General features: G+C 44.1%; 1 protein-coding gene across 3 annotated transcripts in view; it reads right to left on the bottom strand.

The window, feature by feature from the left end:
* ZNF407 (zinc finger protein 407) overlaps positions 1-25,074 on the bottom strand; it is a 462,963-nt gene that overhangs the window by 43,768 nt on the left and 394,121 nt on the right. Inside the window, exon 10 of one of the 3 annotated variants that reach the window (XR_012157273.2) lies at positions 14,290-14,428. The exons of the other annotated variants lie outside the window; for them this stretch is intronic. The gene's annotated coding sequence lies outside the window, so the exon portion shown is untranslated. Of the gene's footprint in view, positions 1-14,289; positions 14,429-25,074 lie in introns of those variants that run through there. 3 annotated transcript variants of the gene reach the window in all.

Here is a 25,074-nt window from a genome sequence, read left to right as displayed (position 1 = left end):
CTGGAAGATTTAGTGGGACTAAGATGGAATTTCTGGTGAGAATATCCAATAGCCTGATGGTTAGGCTTCTGAGCTGGGATGTGACTGACTCAGGTGCAAGTCCTTACTCTTCCTGATATGCACCAGGGACTTGAACCTGGCTTTCCCATATCTCTGGTGCCTGACAATTATGCTCCTGTTGGTGCTGTGCCACTTTGTATAAATAAGTAAATATTCATAGACACAGATGACTTGTCTTCACTAGGGGGGTACATCGACCTAAGTTACACTACTCCAGCTACATGAATAATGTAGCTGGAGTCGACGTAGCTTAGGTCGATTTACGGTAGTGTCTTCACTGCACTGCATCGAGAGGAGACGCTCTCCGGTTGACCTCCCTTATTCTTCTTGGGGAGCTGGAGTACCGGAGTTGAATGGGGAGCTCTCTGCCATCAATTTAGCAGGTCTTCACTAGACCCACTAAATCGACACCTGCTGCATCGATTGCAGCAGCGTCGATCTCCCTGGTAGTGAAGACAAGTTTAGAGAAACCCTGTAATTTTTCACAAAATATAATTCTTGTTTTCCAGCCACACGCTATGCTTATTTTGCATAAGAACTGCAAGAGCAAACACATACAATTTAAAAAATGTTATGCCAGAGAAGCTGGATGCTTGGCCATCTCTGCCTGAGGTCCAGATTCCAAAGTTTAACAATTTATGTTTGTGTTTCTTTGGTGCTCCAAAGAAGTAATGCATCCTTAAATCACGATATAGGAGCCATCTTCTTCTCAAGTGAATACACCTGAGCCATAAAAATGTGAACACCTATTTTTAAATTGTTTTATTGGCACAATTTTTGGGGTGTGTGCGTAAAGGCGCATGAGGTAGGGTGGTGAATCAAGGTACAAAACACAACTAATATTTTTTCATGGTGGGAAGAGGATGAAGGAAAGCGGTGTGGTGGAAAGTTGTGCTGGGGCTCTCTGTGCTTCCAATTGGATATTTCTTTAAAAGTTCAGAAACTCCCCTCCCCCCACAACTACTCATCACTTAATCAGTATGGAAGTACAAAACGTCCTGCGGTGAAATATCCAGTCTTCTGTGGTAAAAACAAAGAAAGTTTCCCTTAAACCTTTATTTGAATTTGCATGGAACACACTTCCCTACAATTGCTCACATGTCTCTGCATCTATTTTTCTTTTTAAATCAGGCATTAAATATGCATCTTGCCTCCCACGTAGAAGATCTGCAGCACAGGCAAAGTGCCTGTGTATTCAATTATAGGCTAAATAAATATAACGAATATTGAGAAATACATAAATAAATTAATAAATAAATAAGCAGACATAGGATCAAATTATTGGCAATATACATGCTCTCTCTCTCCTTTTATTATTACAATGTAGTGTCCTAATACATACTCACTAGATTTTTATAAAGGAAACTGAGAAATCCAGATTGAAATAAAGCTTTTGATTTACATGAAGAGTAACCTGAAAGTAGGGAATTAGGTATTCAACTCCCATTCTTGTGTTAATGGTAACAGCATGTCTAATCACCCATGTACCTTGGTAAAATGTACTCCATTGTACTTAGTGATATTGAGCTAATTTGCAAAACTGTACATCCAAAGGTTTTATTTATTCGTTTTATTAATTTATAGACATTTCTACTGTGTTCATCACAATAGTATCAGAGCATCTGAGTGTTAAGTTAGATTTACAGAAACACAGAAGAGGTATAATAGCTGGGAAAACTTTATTTTAATGACAATGTGGCCCTCCGAGAAACGATTTGCACTATGTGCTGTACTGCTTCTAAAAATACAGAACAATCTCTTTCAATTAATGTTAAATGTTTAGAGCAATAAAATTAAAAAAAAAAAGTTAAAATTGCCACTACATTTTTAAATCACTTTGGGTCCTAAACAGTCCATCACTGCCTTTGTTATTGAAGTGACTATGGGAGCTCCATCTGATTCTTTGGGGCTCAGTTCTTCACTGTGCCCAAGTTTTGCTTGGAAAAAGGTGGGATATGACAAGGAGATGATTATGGCTCCCTGATTCTCAGCTGCGCAGCCTTGGCATAAATTAAAGCTGTAGGGTGGTAGTTTAAAATTATGCAACCAGCATAAGCTCTTACACAGCCATGGATCAGGCAAAGCAGAGCCTCTGACATTTCCCACTCTATTTTCACCCTTAACATGCTTCTTGCCCTTCCCTCCCTGACATTCCCTTCCCAACACCTGATAAGCCCAGCTGTCCCCTCTGTATTGCTATGGCTTCATCTATATTAGAGAACGTGCATCAGAGTAACTAAAATTGATCTAGCTGTACTTGGTGCAAACTGCTAATACAGATATACTTGAATTGGTTTAAATCATGTTCAAACCAATTTAACTTAACAGGGTAAATTAGACAAAAATACAACATACAAATAGACCAAGGAAGTGGGGAGAAAAAGGAGAGATGGGGGTTAGAACAAATACAAATAATGTGAGTCATTATTATATAGCGAAGAGCTAGTTAGATGACAAGAGGGGAGTAGTAGACAGTTCCTGGTGGAGTACAGTGTGGAAAGCGAGACAAAAGAAGTGGATATTGAGGAGGGCTGGGATGTATTAATGCCATCCCTGAGCACTGCCAATATTTCAGCATGAGAGTACGTGCTGACGCTCTATTGCAGTGGTCACCAACCGATCGATAGCGCTCTCTGGTGGCAGCGCTATGCGGCTGCCACTAAGGCTACCCCGGCCCCACACTGCTCCTGGAAGTGGCCACTGCGGCCCAGGGGCGGGGGCATGGGTCTCCATCTGCGCGCTGCTCTTGCCTCCATTGGCTGGGAGAGCTGCGGGGCTGGTGGCTGCAGAGAGGGGCAGTGTGTGGAGCCACATGCCCTACGCCCTCCCCACCCCAGGGGCCACAGGGGCGCGTTGGCCCCTTCCGGGAGTGGTGTGGGGCTGGGGTAGGCAGGGAGCCTGCCTTAGCCTCACTGCGCCCACCACCGACCGGGAGCCACTGGAGCCAACCCCCATCCCTGAGCTCCGTCCGGGAGCCAGCACCCCATACTGCCTCCTGCACTCCAGCCCCTAGGCCTGAGCCCCCTTCCAGAGCCAGCACCCCACGTCCCCTTCTGCACCCCGAACTCCCTGCACCAGTCCTGACCACCTCCCACAGCCAGCATCCTGTACCCCCTCCTGCACCCCAACACTCTGCTCCAGCCTGGAGCCCCCTCCTGCACCCAAACCCCCTGCCCCAGGCTCAGCCCAGAGCCCCCTCTCACACTGCGAACCCCTTGGCTCCAGCCCAGAGCCCACAACCCACCCCCCAAACCCTAACCTCCTTCCCCAGCCTGGTGAAAGTGAGTGAGGGTGGGGGAGAGTGAGCGATGGAGAGAACGGGGTATGGAGTGAGCGGGGTGAGGCTTTGGGGCAGAGGCGGGGCCTTGGGGAAGGGTAGATCTTGAGTTGCCCTTAGATTAAAAAAATGATCTTGGGCGTAAATAGGTTGGAGACCACTGCTCTATTGAATAGGTCAGCAGTGTGCAAGTGGCTTAGGTTAAGAGTGCCTTCTGGGGCACAAGTACCTCAGAAAGTTGTCCAACTGGTGACATGGACAGCACCCTTGCTTGTTTTCAGGTACTACAGGTGCCCTTTTTCTTTGAAAATTAGGCTTAGTGGCCATTCAATTATAGTATTTGCTTTTTAGCAAAGCCATCACTAAGTTTGTAAAACAGCTTAATTTTCATTAACTCATAACTTTTTGAAAAGTTCTCCTTCTAGACTGAAATTTCCCATGAGCGGTCTCTTCCCAAAGGTGATGTTTTCTGCAAAGTCTGAGGAAAGGCTAGGCATCCACTTTGTAATGCAACACTGAAAGACATATTATTCTCCCACTGTAAAAAATTGCCACACAGATAACTCAAAAATGGCTGAACACTGAAAATAGGCATGTAAGTAGTGTACACTAAGGAATACACCCACAACCTAGATTGTAAAAAAAGTTTAGACAAAAAGGAATAAAAGAATGCAAATTCACTTCTGAGCAGATTCTGTAGGTATCTAAGATTATTGTTATTATTTTGGTAACCCAGACTAATAAAGCCCTGAAGTCTTTTGTGAGGCTTAATCTGCACTACAAAATGAATACCGTTGACAACAATCATGACACTGACCACTAAATCATGTTCAGTCCCTGTTCAATTAACACAACAGTTGACAACGATGTTCATACATTGTTATTTTGTAGGGCAGAATACATCTTTGTGATATTACAAGTCAACTCCAACTCAAAAAACACAGAGGCTACTATTGGGATAACTTGTGTGACGGTTATATTGAAAACACACACACACACACACAAAGTAAAAACCTCTAAAAAACAAACAGAAAGGAAATCTTTAAGATAATGAGACAACTGACTCTCTACTGTTGCAGTAAACATGGCAACTCTCAAAACTGATACCTTAGCACCTATTCAAATTTAAGTGTTTTTTTTTATTGCACTGAAATGTACAATTAAAACTGTACTCTTTTTATACTAAAAAAAATTCCTAATTTCTGAACAGCAGGAATAGGAAAAACTTTGGGGCATGAAAAATTGCCAATCCTGCAATTTTAGAATTTCTCCAAAATTTTGGGGTACATTCTGCAATATTCTGCAAATTCTAAGCTGTCATCACAATGGGAAGGATTGTAGTACCTTACACCATGAGTTGTCCTACTGAAGTCAATGGGAGTACTTGTGATATGGAATAAAGCACAATCAGTGTGAATAAGTATATCTCAATCTGGTTCAGAGTAGGTGGAAGAGGTGCTGCCTTGTTAGCCCTGCTTTGCAGAAAACATTTTTCAGTCAAACATTATCAGCAGCAGAGGGTGTGAATTCAGTCTTCCTCAAATCCACTCACCTCTGATGTGTCAGTTCTGTCCCCTCTCACATCTCATTCATTTCAGCAATGTCTGATATCTACAACCTAATTAGGAATCTTCTTAAACGTGGGCAATTTATTTTTCTTTCAAAACAATAAAAAAATTTTAAAGATGTAAAAGTGATAATAATGCAACACTAAATTCACAGTGAAATCATTAAAAAGCCAGGGAATGCAAAACTTGAAGCTACCCATTTTGCAGCACAAGCTTGGTCAAGTTGCAAAAACTACATTTCTAAGGCATACATTTAAAGGTGATCTATAAAGGAAAAATGAATTGATGGCCTTTTTTTTCTTCTGTACGATGTCTAAAGAAGGTATGACAGTTTTTTTAAAGTGTTTTTCATCATATTGCCTTAGAAATATAAGAAATGTCAAGTTTGGTCTTCTCTGGCTTGGCTAGAACGTACAATGGAAAAATAGATACAGACTAAAGGAATTCCTTGGAATCCATGTGTTTCAGATTATGTGTATATATATATATTTAGAGATGGATTGAGTCGTCAGTGTTCTGACTGGGATTAAAGCTAAGGTTCATGGAATAACAGTATTGAAATTCCATGAGCTGTGACTCAAAGCTAGAATTCTGGTTCATAACTGAACCAAGATCTTGAAAGCTATCCTTTTGTAATGTCAGCTCCAAACGGCAGAAATCTCATGAGATCGGCCATTCCTGTGAGGTTTTGGTATCCAGATAACAAGTGGAAAATAGGTTCCTTTGGGTTATAGAATTGATCTGGAACCAAAATGAGGGGCTAATTAGGACCTTTGGATTTATCCACAAAAAAAAACACTAAAATACAACAGATTTTGGATTCAGAGTTTTAATCTATCTTTAATTAAATTAAAGTCACAAGTATAAATAGGGATTGAAAACAATATAAAAATGAAACAAGAAGAAAAGAAAATCATAAAATGAAAGAAAAGAAAGATATATGAAACAGAAAATGAGAAAAACTGAATAGCATCTACAGAACTCGCTTTAGAATTGTGGCCAATGTTTTAAATTCCATCCTCTTCTCCCTATGATTTTCTTTATTTCCAGGAATTCCAATCCTATCTTTAGAAATGTTGTCGGTCCATTGTTCAATAAGTTTATCAATTTCTCTAAGGAAGCAAAAGGCACTGATGCCAGCCTTTCAATATGGGAGAATTAGAATTCCTCCACCTACACAGCAAGAGTCTCTTCATAAAAAGTATTGCTAATGTACTTCTTTTGTGAATGAGACAGAATTTTGATTTCAATGAGATCATGCAAGAGTATTAAACTGCTGGACTCATCTAGTACTCTTCCCATTACTATCTCCATAAAGGCCAAATGCATGGGCATAACCACAAGTTATTCCCAGTATCAAATTTGCCAACATGGTATCTCCAAAACCCATTACCCCCACAAAAGTTATATCATAACAAGCTGCTTGAAATTCACTTTCCTGGATGCAATATTTTATACTGCATTACATATAGTTTAGACTTCCTACCTGTAGTTTGAATAACTTGTAGAAATCGGTTATACTGACTGTCAGAGAAATTAGCATTTTCAGTTCTTTCCATGATCTGAAATATTCACTAATAACGTGGCCCAGATTCTCGGTTTCTCCTTTCCTGTATTTAGTGAGGAAAGTTCCGAGGGGTGTGGGGGGGGGGGAAGGATAAGAGGGGAGGAGTTCTTTTAGTCTGCAGTAACTCAAGTTAGTGTGGTGTGAAAATGCCTGTATACGCGATGCAATTCATTACAGCACACTAACTCCGCATTTATTATAAACTCTGGAGTGTATTAAGAGTGTATTAAGTTAAATGCAAATTGAGTTAGTTTGGTCAATTGTTTGTGTGCATACAATGAGATACCGCACACTACTTTGGCAGGCCTCCAACTGCTATCCCATCACTGTTTTTTGGGCCTCTGTTAGTGACCTGTCGTGCCCTCTGCTGCTCCGGAGTCAAGTTGACCGGCTGTTCCATCCTACATTTAAAAACTGGCACGGGGACAAAATTATCCATTTGCTCCTGCATTTACATTGCTGCAATATTACTCCAGAAGCCTTACTACATGCCTCAAGCAGCTGCTTGGAGTCAGATGAGACCCTAGATCTCCTAGCCCTCTGGGGAGATGCATCTTGGGTCCAAACATTGGAATAAAGATCTGTGTGTGGACATTACTAGTCAGATGCCCATGAGGCGTCACAGCTGGGATACTGACTAGCAATAGGTGAAGAACAAACAGCTCAGGAGGACTTATTTTAAAATCAGGGATGCCAGGAAACAGTCTGACCATGGAAATGTAGCCTGTCCATTTTTTGAGGAGTTGGATCGGATTCTGAGCAATTATACCACTACTGGAACCTGCAGCCCCTCTATGCCTCCCCCCCCCCCCGCAAGAATGAGCAGCAAGAGTCACTGGAGGAGGAACACGAGGAGGGCAGTGAAGAGCTCTCCCTGGAAAGCCAGGATCTCTTTGAGGGCCATATAAGAAGCGAGCCAAACTCCCAGCCAGAAACCCAGGGCAGGACTGAGGAGGCAGATCTTATGGAGGAAACCCCAGCATGTAAGTATTTATCTCTACAATTTATTAAACTACACTGCTGTGCTACCTTCTGTTCCAGGTTCATTGGTGGTTGTGAGCTAGGAACCTTTCCGAGTCTCCAACCCTCACATCCCTCTCTCGGCCCACGTTCTCTGTTCCCCACCCCCAGTACACGTTTTCAAAATGGCAGCTCCTCCGGCTGGACTATCAGTTCCTGTCTCATGCGAAAGCCCCAAACATCGACTGTTTACAAGCCCATGCCATGGAGGACACATATCCATCTACCTATTTTCTTTTCCCCTTCCAGCAACTGTCCTGCCCGGTGAATGAACTCCTGCCTACCATCCCATTCACCTGATCAAAATGGTGGCCAACAGCATGGCGCAGCTGCAGCCTGTCCCTCCCCTCGGCCCTGTGGCATAGTCAAATAATTAAAACGTTCAGTTGTGCAAAATTTAAGAGTTTTTTAGAAAGTGGTTACTGGAAAAGAAGCTTGGTAAGTGTTCTCAGTTTACATGAGATAGACATCAACATTGTGTGCCTGTAAAGGCACTAGACTACAGCTCCCTGCCCTCTAACAGGCAGCATTTGTATAGGAAAAGTAGTTTACGTTAGGGACAGCAAAGCCATACAGCTCTTAATGGATTTTTACAGGCTTACAGAGAGAACAACTGGGAGCAGTTAAGGCTTCAATCAGTAAAGAACCTGATCTATTTTTTCCTTTGCACTTTCAGCATGTCTGAAGGGGAGATAAAGCAGAATTTAAAACAGAAATTGCTTAGTTTTGGCCTGGACATTATGCAGAATAGCTGCTCAAGCTAACACACAAAAACCCTGGCTTCTGCAATGCATCCCGTAATTTGCAACAAGAAAAATCCTAGGAATTATGCTGCTCAATAGCAAAGCAAAGGACGCAAATCTGATGGGACCCAACCACAAATGTTGGGTCTGGGTCAGGTTGGGTGGCAAACAATTGGACTTTCTCAGACTCAGGTCAGCTCTCCTCTTCCTGCCCATGGGGTTGGTGCAGGGACAACTGCATGCCTCACTCTTACTGGCAATCACCACCTCTCTGCACTCTGTATGCTGTGGTCTGGAACAAGTGTGCCTGCCGAGACATGGCAGGGCCTCTCACTCTGCAGCACACACACAGTGCAGCAGGGGGTGGCAAATGGCAGCAGCCAGGCAGTAGGACAGCCAACCTCAGGGGAACGAGGAGGTGGCTGTGTCAGCAACTCAGGTTCGGGGGGAAGGGTTAGGATCAGGTCAAAAAACAATTTGACTCTCTTGGCCTTGGGTCAGGTGGGCACGGGTTTGGGTCGCGTCCAGGTTGGGACTGGGATACCTTCCCAGAATGCCATGTATTTAGTATGAAGCAAGCCCCTGCTGTGCGTGCACAAGGATGTGAACTGAAAGAGGGCACAGCTGTCCTGCGTGCACACTATTAGTACAGCTAACATAGAGTACACCAAATAGCGAGTGTCAACTCAGTGTGAACTAACTCCCCTGTACTGACAAAGCCTAAATTTGTATCTTCCTGATTCTGGACTTGATTACTTTAAATTACACCCAACACAGACTTCCTGTAGGGAAGCATACTCTGGCCGCAACCCATTCCTCCCTGCTTTTAAGACACACCTGTCATAAATATAAAGGGAAGGCTAACCACCTTTAAATCCCTCCTGGTCAGAGGAAAAACCCTTTCACCTGTAAAGGGTTAAGAAGCTAAGACAATCTCGCTGGCACCTGACCAAAATGACCAATGAGGAGACAAGATACTTTCAAAGCTGGAGGGGGAGAAAACAAAGGGTCCTCTCTGTCTGTGTGATGCTTTTGCCGGGACCAGAGCAGGAATGCAGGTCAGAACTCCTGTAAAGAGTTAGTAAGCAATCTAGTTAGATATGCATAAGATTCTGTTTTGTTTAAATGGCTGATAAAGTAAGTTGTGTTGAATGGAATGTATATTCCTGTTTTTGTGTCTTTTTGTAACTTAAGGTTTTGCCTAAAGGAATTCTCTATGTTTTGAATCTGATTACCCTGAAAGGTATTTACTATCCTGATTTTACAGAGGTGATTCTTTTACTTTTTCTTTAATTAAAATTCTTCTTGTAAGAACCTGATTGCTTTTCATTGTTCTTAAGATCCAAGGGTTTGGGTCTGTGTTCACCTATGCAAATTGGTGAGGATTTTTATCAAGCCTTCCCCAAGAAAGGGAGTGTAGGGCTTCGGCGGATTTTTTGGGGGAAAGACATTTCCAAGTGGGCTCTTTCCCTGTTCTTTGTGTAACACTTTGGTGGTGACAGATTTTAACCTAAGCTAGTAAGAATAAGTTTAGGGGGTCTTTCATGCAGGTCCCCACATCTGTACCCTAGAGTTCAGAGTGGGGAAGGAACCTTGACATGGTAGTAGCGGTGGGATTTATTTGAAATCAATTTGAGATTTTTGGGGGATCATTTTGAACCAGAAGCACATTAAGATTTTAAAAGGACATTCCTCCCCCGCCTTTGGGCTGCTTGAAAGCAGGTTTTAAGCTGAAATCAGTCAGAGTTTTTTGTCTCTGCCTGGGGGCCAGAGCAGAGACAAAAGGGATTTGTCTTTTGTGAGCTGGAGTTTTCTCGACCTAAAAGCAAGGTAGTTAACCTCCTGCAGGGAAATTCACAAGTTCTTCACAGACCTGAAGAAGTGGGGTTTTTTTAGCTAAGAGCAACTAGAGGGTTTTTCTGTCTATTTGCCTGGAGACAAAGGTGTTAGGGTTTTTTTTTAAAGGATTTTTCTGTAGGCTGACAATCCCTATCAGAGAACACCAGTATCCGGTGACAGCACAACCTATTTTTTTTTGACAAGCCAAGTTTTTTGTTTGTTTGTTTGTTTTATTTCTAACTCTCGGGTGCAAAGTTAGTTAAAAACAGAGAGGCAATCATGACAGAGCCCAAGGCAGAAAAAGCCGAAGAGGCTGCCCACAGGAGAGCTATGGAGGCAAAGGAAAAAGAAATGGAAGCATGCTGAGGAGGAAAGGGAGGCTGCCCACAGGAGAACTATGGAGGCAAGGGGAAAAGAACGGAGGAGAAGGAAAAAGAGAGGAAGCATGCTGAGGAGGAAAAGGAAAAAGAGAGGAAGCATGCACTGGAGATGGAGAAGGCAGAGGCTCAGCAGAATAACAATCCTTTTCCAGGTACCGCTTCACATCCCAGGAAGTTCCCCACCCACAAGGCAGGTGATGATACCAAGGCCTTCTTAGAAAACTTCGAAAGGGCCTGCTTTGGGTACAGCATCTCTACAGACCAATACGTGGTAGAGCTGAGGCCACAGCTCAGTGGACCTTTAGCCAAGGTGGCGGCTGAAATGCCTAAGGAACACATGAACCAGTATGAACTGTTTAAAACCCAGGCGAGAGTCAGAATGGGGCTAACACCCAAGCATTCCTGTCAGCGGTTCACAGCCCTAAGGTGGAAACCAGACGTGTCATTTACCCGACATGCCTACCACATTGTGAAACACTGGGATGCCTGGATATCAGGAGCAAGTGTTAAATCTCCAGAAGAGTTGCTCTTTCTAATGCAAATGGTTCTTAGAGGGTGTTCCTGAGGAAATAGAAAAATACATGCTAGATGGGAAGTCCACAACTGTAATCGAGGTGGGGGAGATTGGAGTCAAATGGGTGGAGGTGGCAGAAAAGAAAAAAAAACTAGTAGCAGTTGGGGCGAATATCAGAAGGGGCAAACCAGAACAAAATGGGTGGAGGGAGGAGAACAATCCTGGTCACGGTTGGAGCGGATACCAGAAGGGACAACCTCAGACCACACCCTACTACCGAGGGCAGCCCAAGGCCCCAACTACACACCAAGGAATACTCCAGACACCTTATCGTCCTGCCACTCTGTTCTCCAGCAACCCACCTCGCCCCAGTGACCAGTCAGCTGGACGATGTTTTAAATGTAATGAGCCAGGGCATATAAAGGCCAACTGCCCCAAGAATGCCAACAGATTACAGTTCATTGCACCAGAATCACACCAGAGGCCCTCAGGTCCAGATACCTCCCAGATACCCTCAGAGCGGAGGAAAACTCTGAGTGTGGGTGGGAAGAAGGTCACCGCGTGGAGGGACACCAGAGCACAAGTGTCGGCTATCCATGCTTCCTTAGTAGACCCCAATTTAATCGACCCAGAGATCCAAGTGACAATTCAACAATTCAAGTCCAACTCTTTCAATTTGCCTACAGCCAAGTTGCCGGTCCAGTACAAGGGCTGGTCAGGAACGTGGACTTTTGCAGTCTATGATGATTATCCCATCCCCATGCTGCATGCTGGGGGGAAGACTTGGCCAATCATGTGAAGCTAGCCAAGAGGGTGGGAACGGTCACCCGCAGCCAGGCTAAGCAAGCTGTCATGTCTAGGACCCTGTCAGAGGTGATGCAACCAGACCCCATGCCAACGTCAGCAACAGCAGTAGTGAATCCAGTCCCAGAGACCCAGACAGAGCCAGCCTCAGAACCGGAACTCGGCGGAACAACCAGCACCAGACCCATTGCCAACACTAAATCCAGTACTTGCAACCCCAACACCAGAGGGCCCCACCGAACCTGCACTAGCAGCAACAGATAACCCTACACTGAAGTCTGAACCCCAACACTGTGCACCAGCGGAGAGCGGTTCACAGTCAACGGAAACAGCCCCATCCCCTACATTGCTTCCAGAGGGACCAAGCCTAGGTCCACAATCCAACGAGGAACTGATGGGAAGTTCCAGCATCAAGGGAACAGTTCCAGACCGAACAGGAAGCAGATGAAAGCCTCCAGAGAGCTTGGACGGCGGCACGGAGCAACCCACCGCATCTCAGCTCTTCTAATCAATCCACGTTTGTTGTAGAAAGAGGACTTTTATACAAGAAAGCTCTTTCTGGTGGACACCAGGAAGACTGGCATCCTCAGAGACTGTTGGTAGTTCCAACTAAGTACTGGGTAAAGCTCTTGAACTTAGCCCACGATCATCCTAGTGGCCATGCTGGGGTGAACAGGACCAAAGACTGTTTGGGGAGGTCATTCCACTGGGAGGGAATGGGCAAGGATGTTTCTATCTATGTCCGGTAAGCCAAAGAGTGGGAAAACCCCAAGACCAGGTCAAAGCCCCTCTTCAGCCACTCCCCATCATTGAAGTTCCATTTCAGCGAGTAGATGTGAATATTCTGGGTCCTTTTCCGAAAAAGACACCCAGAGAAAGCAGTACGTACAGACTTTCATGGATTTTGCCACCCGATGGCTGGAAGCAGTAGCTCTAAGCAACACCAGGGCTAAAAGTGTATGCCAGGCACTAGCAGACATTTTTGCCAGGGTAGGTTGGCCCTCCGACATCCTCACAGATGCAGGGACTAATTTCCTGGCAGGAACTATGGAAAGCCTTTGGGAAGCTCATGGGGTAAATCACTTGGTTGCCACTCCTTACCATCATCAAACAAATGGCATGGAGGAGAAGTTTAATGGAACTTTGGGGGCCACGATAAGTAAATTAGTAAATAAGCACTCCAATCATTGGGACCCAGTGTTGCAGTAGTTGCTCTTTGCCTACAGAGCTGTACCACATCCCAGTTTAGGGTTTTCACCATTTGAACTTGTATATGGCTGCGAGGTTAAGGGGCCATTACAGTTAGTGAAGCAGCAATGGGAGGGGTTTACACCTTCTCCAGGAACTAACATTCTGGACTTTGTAACCAACCTACAAAACACCCTCCGAAATACTTTAGCCCTTGCTAAAGAAAACCTAAAGGATGCTCAAAAAGGGCAAAAAGCCTGGTATGATAAACATGCCAGAGAGCATTCCTTCAAAGTAGGGGACCAGGTCATGGTCTTAAAGGCGCTCCAGGCCCATAAAATGGAAGCGTCATGGGAAGGGCCATTCACGGTCCAGAAGCACCTGGGAGCTGTTAATTATCTCATAGCATTCCCCACCTCCAACCGAAAGCCTAAGGTGTACCATATTAATTCTCTAAAGCCCTTTTATTCCAGAGAATTAAAGGTTTGTCAGTTTACAGCCCAGGGAGGAGATGAGACTGAGTGGCCTGAAGGTGTCTACTATGAAGGGAAAAGTGCTGGTGGCGTGGAAGAGATGAACCTCTCCCTGAGCCTTGGGCATATGCAGCGTCAGCAGATAAAGGAGCTGTGCACTAGCTACGCGCCGACGTTCTCAGCCACCCCAGGACTGTCTGAACGGGCATACCACTCCATTGACACAGGTAATAATCACCCAATTAAAGTCCAACCTTACCGGATGTCTCCTCAAGCTAAAACTACTATAGAACGGGAGATCCAGGATATGCTACAGATGAGAGTAATCCGCCCCTCTGGCAGTGCATGGGCATCTCCAGTGGTTCTAGTTCCCAAACCAGATGGGGAGTTACGTTTTTGCGTGGACTACCGTAAGCTAAATGCTGTAACTCGCCCAGACAACTATCCAATGCCACGCACAGATGAACTATTAGAGAAACTGGGATGGGCCCAATTCATCTCTACCTTGGACTTAACCAAGAGGTACTGGCAGGTACTGCTAGATGAATCCGCCAAGGAAAGGTCAGCCTTCACCACACGTCAGGCTGTAGGAATTTAATGTACTCCCTTTTGGGCTGCGGAATGCACCCGCCACCTTCCAAAGACTTGTAGATGGTCTCCTAGCAGGACTGGGAGAATACGCAGTCACCTACCTTGACGATGTGAGCATATTTTCAGATTCCCGGGGCAGAACACCTGGAACATCTACAAAAAGTCTTCGAGCGCATAAGGGAGGCAGGACTAACTGTTAAGGCTAAGAAGTGTCAAATAGGCCTAAACAGAGTGACTTACCTTGACAACACCTTGACAACAGCAGCTGCCATACAACTGTCTCTAAGCTGTGTAGCACCCCCATGACCATAGTATTCTGCAGTGGCCACGTATGCCTCTTTTATGCTATCGATGTGCACAGCAGAATGTGAAATGGTTTGTTTCATGTGCTGAAATCCGGCAATCTACCGTGGAGTGTTGATCAAAAGATATAACATTTTAGTTTACATACATATTCCATATACATGCTAGGGCATCCTCTTCCCAAATATGACTTTATTCCCCACAATTTTAATGAGGATTTTTTACATAGAGAAGGAAATGATATCTTACATGCATATTAATAAATGACATTCCATGTCCTTTCTTATATTATTTGATTTTGAACGAAATAGTTAATGTTGACCTTTAAATTATAATAATTGGGTGTCAACATTTTGTTGTGGTGAATAGGGGCAGTTCACACGTCTGTTTCACGATCTCTGAAATCTGAGTGAAACATCACTGTATCAGCTACACTTGGTTCACATATTGAAGTGAAGGGTTTCCTCTCCAACATATAATATAGAGTTACTCTGAAGCACAATATGGCAGTTTGGGATAGTGGAGATACAACGTACCCCTGAAGACCCTTCCTCAATTTGAGCTCTGATGATGGACAAGATGGAAAGAGGATGAATGGACTCCGCATCTGTTGGCAACCATCTTAGCAGTACTGCATCCTTGCATAGAATCTCTGCCATACCATGTACATACAATTTTCAAAATCTTTTCATTATTTGCGACTTCTACCATAGAGACATCTAAGTTTGTGTAGTCACACTCACCTTATTTTTGCCAAAAGTACAACAATCCATATTCCCTTATTGAGCAGTATGCCAAATTACTCATTCTCTAAAGAGTCATCGTAATTGCTACGCATGTTATTTTGTAGGAGACTACACCATAGCAGCAGCAGCATTTCACTTTTTGTCCTTTTTATTTTGTAGCAGGATAGTGATCGAAAATATCCTACTATATTAATCAATTTTTTTGGACACCTACAATCATCCATTACTAAAAATGCGTTCACATAATACGTATGTTCCCAGAATTGGTGACTGAATAATTAGAGTGTGGTACAGCCTCCTTATTAAATATTCCTTTCACATAGACATCACAGGTCACAAGTACACTGTGAGGTACACTTGATTTGGTCCCATCTTCTTAAGAGCCAGGGCTTGTCCACACTTAAAAGCTGTGCCACTGTAGTGCTTCAGGATAGATACCACCTACGCCAATGGGAGGGATTCTCCCGTCGGTGCAGGTAATCCACCTCCCTGAGAGGCGGTAGCTAGGTGGACAGAAGAATTCTTGACCTGCAGACCTGTGTACAGGGGAACTTAGATCAGCTTAACTATGCCACTCAGGTGAAAAATTCACACCCTCCGAGAGATGCAGTTATGCCAACCTAATTTTCTAGTGTAGACCAGGCTACAGTCTCTCACCCTGTGTGATACTGGGGTAGTTGTGATCACCTGATGTGCTCAGTCTCACAGTTCTCTGGCTTACTAGGGAGGTGAACTGTAGTAGCATGTTCATGGTGAGGTGCTCTTGGTTCTGTAACTTCCTTCCTACCTTTGTTCTCCACAGTTCAGATTTAGCGATGTTCAGAAGATACCCCAGGCTCACTTGTTCAAAAAACTGTACAAACATGAATTAATCCTCCTAATACTCTCCTGGGGGAATGAGGAAGGGCAGTAAGTATTATCCCTATTTTACAAATGGGAAAACAAACACACAGATCAAGAGATGTGCCCAAGGTCATCCAATAAGTCAATGAAAGAGCCAGGTTATCACTCCGGAATTTCTAGATCCCAGCCCTGTGCTCAGTCCACTAAATCATGCTGTCTCTGCTGCACACAAATGACATTTGTGCATGCAAGAATGCAAACAGGTATGCCTGCAAATTTTGCAAGAGGATTTATGAAATTTTGGGCCCAGATATGCACAGAACTGAGGAACAAACTTAGCTCTTGGATTCCTTAATGTTATTAGTTTCAGTCAGACTATCATGTTGTTTTAGCGGATAGATTTCTGTATTTAATTGTTTATATTGGTTGTTATTTTTAACGGTGGTATAAAAAAGAAAGCAAGACCGGAGGAAAAGGCCATCTGTGTTATTACTGTCCCCTCTAACCTGCTTGTAACCCTCAATTTCAATTCATGCTGTTGTGCTTTGATGCTTTGGGCTACACTGAAGTACACCTTGGCAGATCCCACAAGAACCATGGCATGGATTGAAATGAGGGTGCCCAGAGATATTAGTTACAGAAAATTTTGACATAATACTATACATCGTCTAATGGCTTGGAATATCTATTAGAAAAAAGCAAAGCAAGCTATTGTATGCGGAGTATACTGTTACTAGAGACTTAAGCTAGAATGCATGTTAAAAATGTTGCTCAAGCAATTCTGCATGTGAAATAGCAAGCTTCTCACAGTTAAAAAATTACACTGCATTTTAATGCCGATATATATTTTTACACATACATATCCTATCAGACACCAGTCCAAAAAAAGTACTAAGGGCATGTTAATTTCATTTTGTAAAAGTTACACTTTTTTTTTTTTGTAAATCAGGTAAAAAAAAAAAATCAGCAAAAACTACAGATTGTTATTTTTCATGTTTCAGTATCAAAATTCCAAATGGATTGTTAGCAAATTGTTATAAAAATGCATTTACCGCTAGGATGAGAATTTGTAACCAGGTTTAGTCCAAAAATGTTTTTAATGGCTAAGTTATAAATTCCCTCCTATAAATGAGATTTTTAATGGAAGCACTGACAGACCTTCAACTGCAGCAGAGCAAATGGCAGTACTGCAATAAACGTAGTACTTATTTAAAACAACACATGCATTGGGATTTCATTTCAAAGGAGAAAGAGATTTAACAAATTATGGGACAAATCTTGCAGGCCTAACTCATTTCAAATTCCTATTGCCTTCAATAGGGGTTTTGCCTGAGTGGAGACTATAGACCGCAGACCTATAGGGAGCACTTACCAAGTTCTCTCCCAAATCCCACTGATAGAAGAAGTCTACAGCTTGGATGTCCTGACATGCCAGACAACTCTGCAGAAGCATAGCTAGACTTGTATTGTTCTGAGTCTTAGGTCTCTAATTTCTACCTGTCTGATTTTAGCACTAGCAAGAATTATGTACAATGAGCAAATTCTGGCTTTTCCATGAATTCTACAGACAGGTGTTGCCTGGATAAGCAGTGGAAGTTCTGTTGTGCAGGAACAGGACATGATAGAAGTCTAATATAGACCTGTTCTCACCTCTCCTCAAAAGGAGACTTTTGGGCCAATCTATGCTAGGAAAGGTAGGGATGAGATTCAAAACTACATAGTCTCTCCTTTGCTAAACCATTTTATGGAGGCTGGGCATAAGTACCAGGATTTGACTGATTGTGGGAACATGCTTTTCAAGCTTCCCATAAAGCTGTACCAATGCAGCTCAAATTTGGCCATGAACAATTCTGCTATTTTAGTTCTTTAGTCCTAGAGTCCTAACTTGAGCAGAAACAGCTTACCAGGCCAAAATGTGTAGGAAATTTGTGATGTGGACAAACATCTAATATGGACTACTTTATGAAAAACTTAAGTCATGATCAGTATTTGAACTCGGGTCTCCAGCTGTAAAGGCAAATGTAGTACCCTATTGTTTTAAATTGTGTTTGAACAGTCACGGCTTTTACATTCACACCTAACACACACAGGATTCAGCAAGTTGTAATGAAATGTTAAAATAAACATCCTACCTTTTATTTTTAATTTCATGCTTTGTTTGCCTTTTTTTGTTTTATATCCCTCTTAGATTCCTGTGTCTAAAATAATCCCCACCAGTGATAAATGGGCTACTGAACATTGCCCTGACTTTTTACAAACTGTGTCCAACATTTTGCTGTTTATTTTGGAAAGAAGCAGGGAAGCCCATCATGCAGGACTCCTGGCCACAGCTCTGAGAGCTATTTGCACTTTGCACTCACGTGATCTGTCAATTGCTATAATACTTAGGAATGGTGCTTTGCTCACAGCTTTGCCAAGCCTCATGGACAGGAGAGAGATGAGCGTATCACTGGTTAGAGGCACTGAACAACTGATCCTGATGGTGTAATTCAGAGATGCCACATCATAAGATGCGATGTCCTGAGGTTGGGGGTCCCATGACCACCACTCCCAAGAGAAGGAGGCGGGTGGTGGTGGTCGGGGACTCTCTCCTCAAGGGGACTGAGTTATCTGTCTGCTGCCCTGACCGGGAAAACAGAGAAGTCTGCTGCTTGCCAGGGGCTAAGATTCGTGATGTGATGGAGAGACTGCCGAGACTCATCAAGCCCTCGGATCGCTACCCCTTCCTGCTTCTCCACATGGGCACCAATGATACTGCCAAGAATGACCTTGAGCGGATCACTGCGGACTACGTGGCTCTGGGAAGAAGGATAAAGGAGTTTGAGGCGCAAGTGGTGTTCTCGTCCATCCTCCCCGTGGAAGGAAAAGGCCTGGGTAGGGACCGTCGAATCGTGGAAGTCAACGAATGGCTACGCAGGTGGTGTCGGAGAGAAGGCTTTGGATTCTTTGACCATGGGATGGTGTTCCATGAAGGAGGAGTGCTGGGCAGAGACGGGCTCCACCTAACGAAGAGAGGGAAGAGCATCTTTGCGAGCAGGCTGGCTAACCTAGTGAGGAGGGCTTTAAACTAGGTTCACCAGGGGAAGGAGACCAAAGCCCTGAGGTACGTGGGCAAGCAGGATACCGGGAGGAAGCACAGGCAGGAACGTCTGTGAGGGGAGGGCTCCTACCCCATACTGAGAATGAGGGGCGATCAGCAGGTTATCTCAAGTGCCTATATACAAATGCACAAAGCCTTGCAAACAAGCAGGGAGAACTGGAGGTCCTGGTGAAGGCAAGGAATTATGATGTGATTGGAATAACAGAGACTTGGTGGGATAACTCACATGACTGGAGTACTGTCATGGATGGTTATAAACTGTTCAGGAAGGACAGGCAGGGCAGAAAAGGTGGGGGAGTTGCACTGTATGTAAGGGAGCAGTATGACTGCTCAGAGCTCCGGTATGAAACTGCAGAAAAACCTGAGAGTCTCTGGATTAAGTTTAGAAGTGTGAGCAACAAGAGTGATGTAGTGGTGGGAGTCTGCTATAGACCACCAGACCAGGGGGATGAGGTGGATGAAGCTTTCTTCCGGCAACTCGCAGAAGCTACTAGATCGCACACCCTGGTTCTCATGGGCGACTTTAATCATGCCAATATCTGCTGGGAGAGCACTACAGCGGTGCACAGACAATCCAGGAAGTTTTTGGAAAATGTAGGGGACAATTTCCTGGTGCAAGTGCTGGAGGAGCCAACTAGGGGGAGAGCGTTTCTTGACCTGCTGCTCACAAACCGGGAAGAATTAGTAGGGGAAGCAAAAGTGGATGGGAATCTGGGAGGCAGTGACCATGAGTTGGTCGAGTTCAGGATCCTGACACAGGGAAGAAAGGTAAGCAGCAGAATACGGACCCTGGACTTCAGGAAAGCAGACTTCAATTACCTCAGGGAACTGATGGGTAGGATCCCCTGGGGGACTAACATGAAGGGGAAAGGAGTCCAGGAGAGCTGGCTGTATTTCAAGGAATCCCTGTTGAGGTTACAGGGACAAACCATCCCGATGTGTCGAAAGAATAATAAATATGGCAGGTGACCAGCTTGGCTTAACGGTGAAATCCTAGCAGATCTTAAACACAAAAAAGAAGCTTACAAGAAGTGGAAGATTGGACAAATGACCAGGGAAGAGTATAAAAATGTTGCTCGGGCATGTAGGAATGAAATCAGGAGGGCCAAATCGCACCTGGAGCTGCAGCTAGCAAGAGATGTTAAGAGTAACAAGAAGGGTTTCTTCAGGTATGTTGGCAACAAGAAGAAAGCCAAGGAAAGTGTGGGCCCCTTACTGAATGAGGGAGGCAACCTAGTGACAGAGGATGTGGAAAAAGCTAATGTACTCAATGCTTTTTTTGCCTCTGTCTTCACGAACAAGGTCAGCTCCCAGACTGCTGCGCTGGGCAACACAGCATGGGGAGTAGGTGGCCAGCCCTCTGTGGAGAAAGAAGTGGTTAGGGACTATTTAGAAAAGCTGGACGTGCACAAGTCCATGGGGCTGGATGGGTTGCATCTGAGAGTGCTAAAGGAGTTGGCGACTGTGATTGCAGAGCCATTGGCCATTATCTTTGAAAACTCATGGCGACTGGGGGAAGTCCCGGACGACTGGAAAAAGGCTAATGTAGTGCCAATCTTTAAAAAAGGGAAGAAGGAGGATCCTGGGAACTACAGGCCAGTCAGCCTCACCTCAGTCCCCCGAAAAATCATGGAGCAGGTCCTCAAAGAATCAATTCTGAAGCACTTAGAGGAGAGGAAAGTGATCAGGAACAGTCAGCATGGATTCCCCAAGGGAAGGTCATGCCTGACTAATCTAATCGCCTTTTATGATGAGATTACTGGTTTTGTGGATGAAGGGAAAGCAGTGGATGTATTGTTTCTTGACTTTAGCAAAGCTTTTGACACGGTCTCCCACAGTATTCTTGTCAGCAAGTTAAAGAAGTATGGGCTGGATGAATGCACTATAAGGTGGGTAGAAAGTTGGCTAGATTGTCGGGCTCACCGGGAAGTGATCAATGGCTCCATGTCTAGATGGCAGCCGGTATCAAGTGGAGTGCCCCAAGGGTCGATCCTGGGGCTGGTTTTGTTCAATATCTTCATAAATGATCTGGAGGATGGTGTGGATTGCACTCTCAGCAAATTTGCGGATGATACTAAACTAGGAGGAGTGGTAGATACGGTGGCAGGTAGGGATAGGATACAGAGGGACCTAGACAAATTGGAGGATTGGGCCAAAAGAAATCCGATGAGGTTCAACAAGGATAAGTGCAGGGTCCTGCACTCAGGACGGAATAATCCCATGCACCGCTACATACTAGGGACCGAATGGCTAGGCAGCAGTTCTGCAGAGAAGGACCTAAGGGTGACAGTGGACGAGAAGCTGGATATGAGTTAACAATGTGCCATTGTTGCCAAGAAGGCCAATGGCATTTTGGGATGTATTAGCAGGGGCATAGCCAGCAGATCGAGGGATGTGATCGTTCCCTTCTATTCAACATTGGTGAGGCCTCATCTGGAGTACTGTGTCCAGTTTTGGGCCCCACACTACAAGAAGGATGTGGAAAAATTGGAGATAGTCCAGCGAAGGGCAACAAAAATGATTAGGGGTCTGGAACACATGACTTATGAGGAGAGGCTGAGGGAACTGGGATTGTTTAGTCTGCAGAAGAGAAGAATGAGGGGGGATTTGATAGCTGCTTTCAATTACCTGAGAGGTGGTTCCAAAGGGGATGGTTCTAGACTATTCTCAGTGGTAGAAGATGACAGGACAAGGAGTAATGGTCTCAAGTTGCAGTGGGGGAGGTTTAGGTTGGATATTAGGAAAAACTTTTTCACTAGGAGGGTGGTGAAACACTGGAATGCGTTACCTAGGGAGGTGGTAGAATCTCCTTCCTTAGAAGTTTTTAAGGTCAGGCTTGACAAAGCCCTGGCTGGGATGATTTAATTGGGGATTAGTCCTGCTTTGAGCAGGGGGTTGGACTAGATGACCTCCTGAGGTCCCTTCCAACCCTGATATTCTATGATTCTATCTATGGCCATACACTGTGGTGACAGGCAGAAAATATGACTGGAATGGGAGGGCTGATATCTGAAGGGGGAGGAGGAGCCTAAGAGAGAGAGGATAGTAGGAAGAGTGACAAGGGAAAAAGAGGGAGATGCAAAGGAAGAGTTTAGGTTGGGGAGAACACAGCAGAGTGGGAGAAGATGCAGGGAATAAAGTTAGATAGAGATGGGATCAGAGAGCAATTAAGAAGAGATCAGGAAGAGGTGGAGAAGGGAAAGGAATGTACAGGGAGAAAAAGAAGAAGGCCAAAAAAGCAGGAGTGAGAGGAAAGAGGATAAAGGAAGTAGGACATTAAAAAAGGAGGAAAGGAACAATGAGAGTAAGAGGGTGAGATGACGAGAGAGAGAAGGAGTAGGGAAGGAGCAGGAGAAAAGAGGGACAAGAGAATATGAAGACAATAGGAAAAAGAGAGAAATGAGGAGAGATGTGAGGGTGGACATGGGAGAGCAGAGAAAGACAAAGGTAGAAGAAATGGTAAGGGGAAGAAGGTTAGTAAAGGGGCTAGTGAGGTAGGAGACGCTAAGAGCTGATAAAGAGGCTCAGTTACAGTTCCTGGTTTAATGTTGGAAGAATGTGACTTGGTAAGGGACACAAATACAGTGCCTGATTTGTTTTTTTCCACCATCAGAAAGGTGGCAACACTAGTAATTAGAAAATTACTAAAGCACAGAGGTGAACTAATGTTTTGACTGATTATTCATTTTTGTCCCTCTTCCAGTCCTACAGAAGCTTTTACACAATTTTTTTTGTTTAAAAAGCCCCCAAGCCCATATATATTTTTAAGCATTAACTTTCTTACTTTTTGGCTAATTTATTAAAAGTCCACGTTCAATTAACAAAATACAAGCCAATTTCGGGAAAGGGTTTGGACTTGAATCACTTTTTTGGGGGGTAACTGAAGAGTAAACTACATAGAGAGAACAGTAGTTCCAAGTAAAATGGCAAGGGCTTTTGTCTTAAAGAACAGAAATGCAACAGAAACAAAATATAATAAAAAATGAAAATTCAGGTACAGGAATTATGTTTTTCATACTGAATAATTATTTCTGTACTGCCCGTAAATCCTCTCTGGTAAGCTGTGCATCTAAAACTCATCGAACTGCCAAGGGGTAAACGCAGCTCCATCCATCACACAGCCACTTGACAAATACATTCCATAATAGAAGTTTATTTTTATGGGAGGCTGAATCAAGGACTTTCCCATGCATACAAAAACTTGTCAAAATTATTTATGAGTCTTGCTGAGACACACAATATGTCATATCAAACTCCTATTTTCCTTCCAAGCACAGACTGTCAATATCTCTGCTACTATCAATAATGTGGAACACTGCTGCTATAGGCCCTCAGGATTTTGAGGTCATTTGCCCATCCTAGCCTGCTGCCAGGAGCTGTCTCTAACTGCAATGCAGCTGAAGAGAGGTGTATTTACAACCTCTATGAGGTGTAGTTAAGGTAAGCACTTGGGACTGCATTCAAAGGCTTTGCCAACATAAAATAAAATGGAAACATATGCCTGAAAAATTACAGTTGATTATAGCTAGTGTTATGAAAATAATGGAGGAAAAACCTATTTGGCCTTTTCGTAAATTAGAAAATCCTAAAGCTTACCAGCATTCCCTGGGATGATTAAACAAATAATCACTTCTGATGAATATGTCTGCACCCTTATCCCACCTATGAAAAGGGCTCAAAAGTAGGCTACAATACAGAGGGCTCAGGGTTTTCTTTTTGTAGGTTAGAATGACCCTGTCTAGTTAATTCTGATACTTTCATCATGGTAATTCACATGGAAGCAATTGCCTATACAAAAAGTAAAGCTAAATACAAAGAGTGCTTTTTCCTTCCACCCCATGTGTTACATCTTTCATTACACTGACTTGCTGCTCTCCAAGAAACAATAGTCCTCCCCTAGAACAATAGCATATACCCTCTCTGATACTTCAGACCACTTAGAGAAGCAGAAAATGGGTAATTCTTCAGCAGTTGAATGGTTAGTGGGGGTCTGAAGTGATATTTTCTAAACAAACTCTTCCATGTTCAGGTTTTCACCAAAGAAAACCTCATGTTGCACTGATTTGATTTTGCTGTCAAGAAACCTCTGCTATTTGACTACAAGCAACAGAGCACAAAGAACCCACTTCTGGGTTTCACCTCATGCACAGGTCAAAACCTGTGGCTGGCAGCTCTGCAGTTCTGCTGTGCATGATTTAAGGGTACGCTGAAAGAAGGAGGGTTTATGTGGCTCCGTAAGTTCTTTCCCTTCCTCTCCCAAGGGCAGAGTCACAGTTTTGCCTCAGCCTAACTGCCAAATGTGGCAGTTTGGTGCAGGTAAATGCCATATGGGGAGGCATTGGGCCTGTTTATTTCAGTAAAAAGCAAATTCCTCCTTGGCTGACGGAGTTAGCTAGGGAGAAATCGGGCACTGTGGCCTGAAGAGAGTTCCTCAGAGATGCCAGCCAGGGAGATGAGAACGTGTGACCTAGCTGATCATTTCCTCCTCAACCACAGGGGAAGAGATGGACTTAGTGTCCTTTAGCTCCTCCAGAGGGCAGCATTTCTGTTGTTGATACATCACTGCTGCAAACCTAGGTAGAGAAGGGGGTTGGATTATATATAGGGAAGTGTGGGGGGTGCAGATGGAAAAGAGTTACTTTACATGAGTCTACAATGCCTTGAATACCTCCCACACCTACTTACCACCAAACTAGTGCTCCCAACTTTAACAACAACCAATGTATCCTTGGGGGACCTGTGCATCCTGTTTGGTCAGGTAGTGTGGGGAGCTGCTTAAGGCACTGGGGACACACGTAAAGTAACTCCTCCAAACCCCCTCCCACCTTCAAGCCGTTCTACACATGTGCCTTCTTTCTCTTGCTAGAGTTGCAGGAACCCTTACAGTTATTACAGAGAAAGGTCCACAAGTAGGTTCCATAACTGTTCCACTGGGCTAACAACCCCCTTAATTTGCGGGCCCACCAATTTATACACCCATTCTCCATAATGTTGTACAAACTGGTATCTGGATTTGACCTTCAGAGAGTAACACAGGGAAATCTAAAAGGATTGTGAG

The sequence above is a fragment of the Lepidochelys kempii genome, chromosome 2 (assembly GCF_965140285.1).
Source record: "Lepidochelys kempii isolate rLepKem1 chromosome 2, rLepKem1.hap1, whole genome shotgun sequence".
NCBI classification, from domain to species: Eukaryota; Metazoa; Chordata; order Testudines; family Cheloniidae; genus Lepidochelys; species Lepidochelys kempii.
This window is presented reverse-complemented; position numbering and strand designations above follow the sequence as displayed.